This window comes from Schistocerca gregaria, chromosome 9, assembly GCF_023897955.1.
Source record: "Schistocerca gregaria isolate iqSchGreg1 chromosome 9, iqSchGreg1.2, whole genome shotgun sequence".
NCBI lineage: Eukaryota > Metazoa > Arthropoda > Insecta > Orthoptera > Acrididae > Schistocerca > Schistocerca gregaria.
The window spans coordinates 23,930,901-23,937,923 of NC_064928.1; the positions used below are offsets into that span (position 1 = coordinate 23,930,901).

General features: G+C 45.1%; 1 non-coding gene across 1 annotated transcript; it reads right to left on the reverse strand.

The window, feature by feature from the left end:
- Nucleotides 1–377: 377 nt before the first annotated feature.
- On the reverse strand, nucleotides 378–449 carry Trnae-cuc (transfer RNA glutamic acid (anticodon CUC)). The gene has a single exon. It is a non-coding gene; the product is annotated as a tRNA-Glu (tRNA).
- Nucleotides 450–7,023: the final 6,574 nt, after the last annotated feature.

Genomic DNA, 7,023 nt, shown 5'->3' on the forward strand with positions numbered 1-7,023 from the left:
TTACTTTGACTATTAGCAATATTATGTCACTATTTTAATCATCATGTACTTAAGATTTAAGGAAGAAAGGTGGACACACAATATGTGAAATGCACACAATAAGCAAGACAAAATAACAGAATAGAGGAAATAAGTGGTATGCAGTATGGTATTGTAAACACAAAGACATAATAATGTTGAAATTTGGCTTATAGGTAGGATTTGGTGCACATTTTTCAGATACAGCAAGGAAACTCATACGGAGATAACTGGCTACCGATTACATAGAAACAGAAATCAAAGTTATATGAATTATAAGACGCGAAAAAACTGACGTTAAGGCATCTTACATTTCTTACGCGTTTGTGATCCAACATTAATTTAGGAGAATAAAATATTTCCGGTACCGGGAATCGAACCCGAGCCTCCTGGGTGAGAGCCAGGTATCCTAGCCACTAGACCATACCGGATTTATGTCTTCCATGATCAGTAAAGTTAGATTTTAAGTCTTGCCGATGAAGTACATCAGACTTTGGGTAATTTTCGGCGAGATGGTGTGATGTATAAATACGAACTTCGTCTGGAAGTGCTTCATCATTCTAGACCCCTTGGAAGATTTGTTGCTGAGACGAATTCCTGTTGGAGGGTCGCCAGCTCTGAGTCTTACGTGTCTGGCACACTTGCGCCCTTACTGTCTTAGGGAGAGCGTCAGTAATGCTTACGTCCTTCCTGTAGTGCGGCAAATGATGTGTTGCATGTGTACCTCTTTCACGTTCTATTGAATCCGCATTAACTGTTGTTGCACATATTCTCACAGGTTGTGTAATCCTGTTTATTCTGCCTTCAGACTACTTTAAACCTATTCTCTCACCAGTCTTGATTAGAATAAAATTTTTTTAGAAAATGGCGCTCTTTCGCTCTTTTGGTTCTTTATGTTTCCTTATTTAATTCTAAATAGACATTCCTGCAATCCTTTCCTGCGGTTCATTGATGTTCCCATGTAGATGCCATGTTTCCTGACTTCCGCAAGGCGTTCGATACAGTTCCCCACAGTCGTTTAATGAACAAAGTAAGAGCATATCGACTATCAGACCAATTATGTGATTGGATTGAAGAGTTCCTAGATAACAGAACGCAGCATGTCGTTCTCAATGGAGAGATATCGGAGGTTCACTGAGGCTTTTTGCGAATGATGCTGTGGTATATCGAGAGGTTGTAACAATGGAAAATTGTACAGAAATGCACGAGGATCTGCAGCGATTGACGCATGGTGCAGGGAATGGCAATTGAATCTCAATGTAGACAAGTGTAATGTGATGCGAATACATAGAAAGAAAGATCCCTTATCATTTAGCTACAATATAACAGGTCAGCAACTGGAAACATTTAATTCCATAAATTATCTGTGAGTACGCATTAGGAGTGATTTAAAATGGAATAATCATATAAAGTTGATCGTCGGTAAAGCAGATGCCAGAGTAAGATTGTTTGGAAGAATCCTAAGGAAATGTAACCCGAAAACAAAGGAAGTATGTTACAGTACGCTTGTTCGCCCACTGCTTGAGTACTGCTCAGCAATGTGGGATCTGTACCAGATACGGTTGAGTGAAGAGATAGAGAAGATCCAACGGACAGGAGCGCGCTTCGTTACAGGATCATTTAGTAGTCGCGAAAGCGTTACGGAGAAGATAGATAAACTCCAGTGGAAGACTCTGCAGGAGAGACGCTCAATAGCTTGGTACGGGCTTTTGTTGAAGTTCCGAGAACATACCTTCACCGAGGAGTCGAGCAGTATATTGCTCCCTCCTACATATATCTCGCGAAGAGACCATGATTATAAAACCAGAGAGATTACAGCCCACACAGAGGCACAGCTACAATCCTTCTTTCCACGAACAATACGAGACTGGAATAGAAGGGAGAACCAATAGAGGTACTCAAGGTACCCTCCGCCATACATCGTCAGGTGGCTTGCGGAGTATGGATGTAGATGTAGATTCTTTTGACATAGACTCTTGTTAAGCGATTGCTATCTTGATCGTGTACAAACTCAAAGACAGATAAACCTGCTTGCTTTATTCTTTGCGTTAATTTGCCGGTAATTTCCATATTTTAACAACTATTTGTAACTTTTTGACTACTGTGCTCCTCTGTTCTTTTACAATTTTCTTAACCTTTCCACTATAGATTAATTTAAACTTCAGCACTAAGCAGTCTCTTGGATAGACGTATTTTTGTTCATCTAGTGTGTAGCAATCTCTAAATGATTATGGTTTTAGATATATGCTTTTAAAAATTTATTATCATTTTTATCCTTTGCGTACTGTTCCACGAAGAGCCGATTTTTTCAGTCCATTTAGTTGAAGTACCTGCCGCCGATAGCTGAATGGCGCCGGCGCGGTAGCCCAGCGTGTTCGGTCAGAGGGCCGGCAGTCCTCTGTAATAACAGAACTGAGTAAAGGAAGCAACGATCAACTTGGACGCCCGCACAGACCAAATGCAAGGAACTATACTGAACAAAATGAAAAATAATAATAAAAAAATTGTCAGGATGACGGATTCTCAAACCTCTGGGCCCGGGTCCTAGCCATACGATTAAATAAATAAACTTGAAGTACGTTACCTACATACTGCACAGTTCTGACTTCGCATTACATACAATATAGACTACTAAATATAATGTGTGTTTCTGGAATTATTGCTTTGGTTCTTAGAGCTAGACTAGTGTTGTCTGCCTCTTCCTGGAGCCGAGCGACCCTTGCGGTGGCAGGTTCGAATCCTGCCTCGGACATGGATGTGTGTGATGTCCTTAGGTTAGTTAGGTTAAACTAGTTCTAAGTTCTAGGCGACTGATGACATCAGAAGCTAAGCCGCATAGGGCTCAGAGCCACCTGAACCATTTTCTGCCTCTTCGCCACAAAACTGTTGGCTGCTCTGTCAAGTAGTGTGACGCATACAAGAGAAGTTGTACACTTTGGCGGCGAACCACAACAGTTGTTGGAGTTCGTTGTAGAGAAAACATTCCTGTAGCGAGGAGCTGTCTCCGGCCAGCAGTGTGGGGCAGTGGTAAGTCACCGGACTCTCAATTAGGAGGGCAACGGTTCGTGTCTCCGTCAGCCTATCCACGTTTAGTTTTTGTGTGATTCCCCTAAACCGCTTAAAGTCAATGCCGGGGTTGTTTCATTTAAAAGGCGTGACCGATTTCTTTCACCAGTTCACCGCGCAGGATTAGCCGAGCGGTCTATAGGCGCTGCAGTCATGGACTGTGCGGCTGGTCCCGGCGTAGGTTCGAGTCCTCCCTCGCGCATGGGTGTGTGTGTTTGTCCTTAGGATAATTTATATTAAGTAGCGTGTAAGCTTAGGGACTGATGACCTTAGCAGTTAAGTCCCACAAGATTTCACACACATTTGAACATTTTTTCCCCAGTTCGAGCTAGTGCTCTTTCGCTAAAGACCTCATTGTCGGTGGGACGTAAAACTCTTTCGTTTCTGTATGATCTATCTCCGTGCAGACGAGTACGGTACAAAAAATTTCAAGACTGGATTAAAAGAAGTAGAGGAAAGTTAAAATGGTGGTTTCAACACTTACCGTGTGGTTGCCATAATATTATGTACGTAAGCAGACTGAAGCGAGGAATGAAGTTTCTTCCCAGACTGGTACTGGAACCCCGGTCTGCTGGTCACTAGACAGCCGCACTAACCAGTACGCCACCCTGCCACAGTAGCTACCCTAGCGCACCTCCTTCCTCGATCCTAATTCTCTTCCGTGCCTTAGCCCACTTGCTATTCCCCCCTAAAATCAACACCGCTGCAGATGTCCTCCACGTGTATTGGAACAGCACCTCAGCATCAAACGAAGTGGCGGATCTTACCTGAAGCCCAGCCATAGCCGCTTCAATCCAATTAAACTATGTTTTTCCAGGGACCTTTTCGAGTCTCACACATCCATGATGTATATATCCAGGCAGAAGTGACGAATGAAAATTATTACACTACTGAACATTAAAATTGCTACACGAAGAACAAATGCAGATGATAAACGCGTATTCATTGGGCAAATGTACTATACTAGAACTGACATATGATTTCATTATCACGTAATTTGGGTGCATAGATCCTGAGAAATCAGCACACAGAACAACCACCCTGGCTGTGATAACGGCCTTGATACGCCTGGGAATTGAGTCAAACAGAGCTTGGATAGCGTGTACAGGTACAGCTGCCCATAAAGCTTCAACACAACACTACAGTTCATCAAGAGTAGTGGCTGGCGTATTGTGACGAGCCAGTTGTTCGGTCACCATTGACGAGACGTTTTTAATTGGTGAGAGATCTGGAGAATGTGCTGGCCAGGGCAACAGTCGAACATTTTCTGTATCCAGAAAGGCCTGTACAGGACCTGCAACATACGGTCGTGCATTATCCTGCAGGAATGTAGGATTTCGCAGGGATCGAATGAAGGGTAGAGCCACGGGTCGTAACACATCTGGAATGTAACGTCCAGTGTTCAAAGTGCCGTCAATGCGAACAAGAGGTGACCGAAACGTGTAACAAATGGCATACCATCACGCCGGGTGACACGCCAGTATGTAGATGACGCTTCCAATGTGCGCTCACCACGATGTCAATAAACACGGATGCAACCATCATGGTCCTGTAAACAGAACCTGCATTCATCCGACAAAATGCTTTGCCATTCGTGCACCCAGGTTTGTCGTTGAATACACCATCGCAGGCGCTCCTGCCTGTGATGCAGCGTCAAGCGTAACCGCAACCATGGTCTCCGAGCTGATAGTCCATGCTGCTGCAAACGTCGTCGAACTGTTCGTGGAGATGGTTGTTGTCTTGCAAACGTCCCCCTCTGTTGACTCAGGGATCGAGACGTTGCTGCACGACCCGTTACAGGCATGCGGATAATCTGGACTGCTAGTGATACGAGGCCGTTGGGGTACAGCAAGGCGTTGCGTATGACCCTCCTGAACCACAGATTCCGTATTCTGCTAACAGTCATTGGATCACGACCAACACGAGCAACAATGTCGCGATACGATAAACCAGAATCGCGATAGGCTACAATGCGACCTTTATCAAAGTCGGAAACGTGATGGTTCGCATTTCTCCTCCTTACACGAGGCATCACAACAACGTTTCACCAGGAAACGCCGGTGAACTGCTGTTTATGTATGACAAATCGGTTGAAACTTCCTCATGTCAGCACGTTGTAGGTGCCGTCAGCAGCGCCAACCTTGTGTGAATGCTCTTAAAAGCTAATCATTTGCATATCACAGCCTCTTCTTCCTGTCGGTTAAATGTCGCGTCTGTAGCACGTCATCTTCGTGGTGTAGCAATTTTAATGGCCAGCAGTGTATGTCGAGTAGAGAAAAAAAAAGGGAAATACAACCACCATAATATTATGTTATGCAGCCTTCCGCATTGTTCTTGCATTTCAAATGTAATGTTACTGTTCCCGCGAAACCACATAAGTTCTTTAATGCTCTTATTTCATCATTTTAGCGCTAGATGGCAGGACCTAACGAGGTAATGCGATACAGTGCTCAGAAGAATTAGGGGAACATAACTTTGGACGTTTGCCATATTTCGTTGGGCAATAATTGAAGACTGGGCTTATTACCAAATTATACATTTCTCTTTCACAGATTAAGTACACAACAAAGCATCATTACATCCTTAATCGTTTACAGAAAAGAACTGAAATATGCGACAGGTGTCGGGAACAAAGCGGAAACCATCATTCGTCCTTTCACCCTGGGTGCTTTACACTGGAGTCTGAGAGCTTCAGTGATGTGTACGAGGTGGAATCCGAAATTTTCGGGACTGGTGCTGCCATCTGGAAAGTAGGAGTAGTAGATCTTTGCACCGATAGGTGGCGAGTGCTGCATATCTGATGAGTCAGTGTGCAGAGTGGAATTCAGCTGGAAGAAAGTGTTGCGTGTCCACAGTGATTTACATAATATTCTGTGTTTGGTGTATGGCGATTTTACGATGGATCCGCGAACAGAACAGCGCGTGTGTATCAAATTCTGTGCGAATCTCGGGAAAAGTGCTATGGAGAGCCTTGCAATGATTCAACAAGTATTTTGGGGACAGAGCGTGAGCCGTACTCGTGTGTTTCAGTGCCATGCTCGGTTAAGGGCCGGCCGTACGGACGTCGAAGATGATGCTCACACAGGAAGGCCCATTAGCTGCACAACGCCAGACACTGTTGCCAGACAACAACAGCTGGTTCGTGCAGATCGACGTCGAACCATTCCAGACCTTGCAGATGAAGAGGATATTGTTATGGGACATGTCAACGAATGTTGACTGATGAATTGGGCATGCACCGTGTCGCCGCATAATTTGTGCTGAGGATCTTCACTGCCGATCAGAAGGCACAGCAACTGATGATCCGACATTCTTGTCACGGGTTATCACGGGCGACGGGAGCTGGGTTCACATGTACTACTCAGAGGCAAAGCAACAATTGTCCCAGTGGAAGGACCCGGCTCCCGGACTCTCCGAGACGGAAATAAAACGAGACAGGCGAAGAGCAAAGCAAAGAGCACGATCGTCGTTTTCTTTGATACCAAGCGAATTGTGCACAAAGAATTCGTCCCACCCAACCAAACAGTGAATACCGCGTACTAATGTGACGTTTTGCGACGGCTCCACGAAAACGTGCGGCGACGACGGCCCAGACTTTCGCGTCAACGGAAGTGGCGGCTGCATCACGACAACGCACCTGCCACACGCCCTCGCTCACCGGGACCTTTTTGGCAAAAAACAACATGGCGGTAGTACCCCACCCACCGTACTCGCCAGATTTGGCACCTTGAGACTTCGCGGTATTCCCAAAAATAAAAGTCGAGTTGAAAATCCGTCGGTTCGACACTCTAGAGAGGATTCGAGAAGCATCTCAAAGAACAGGGCTTCCAGGAAACGTTTGACCAGTGGCAGAAGCGCTGGCACCAGTGTGTTCTTGCGGATGGGAACTACTTTGTGGCTGGTGGTAACCATTAGTCCATGGGTAAGGTTTCCAACACT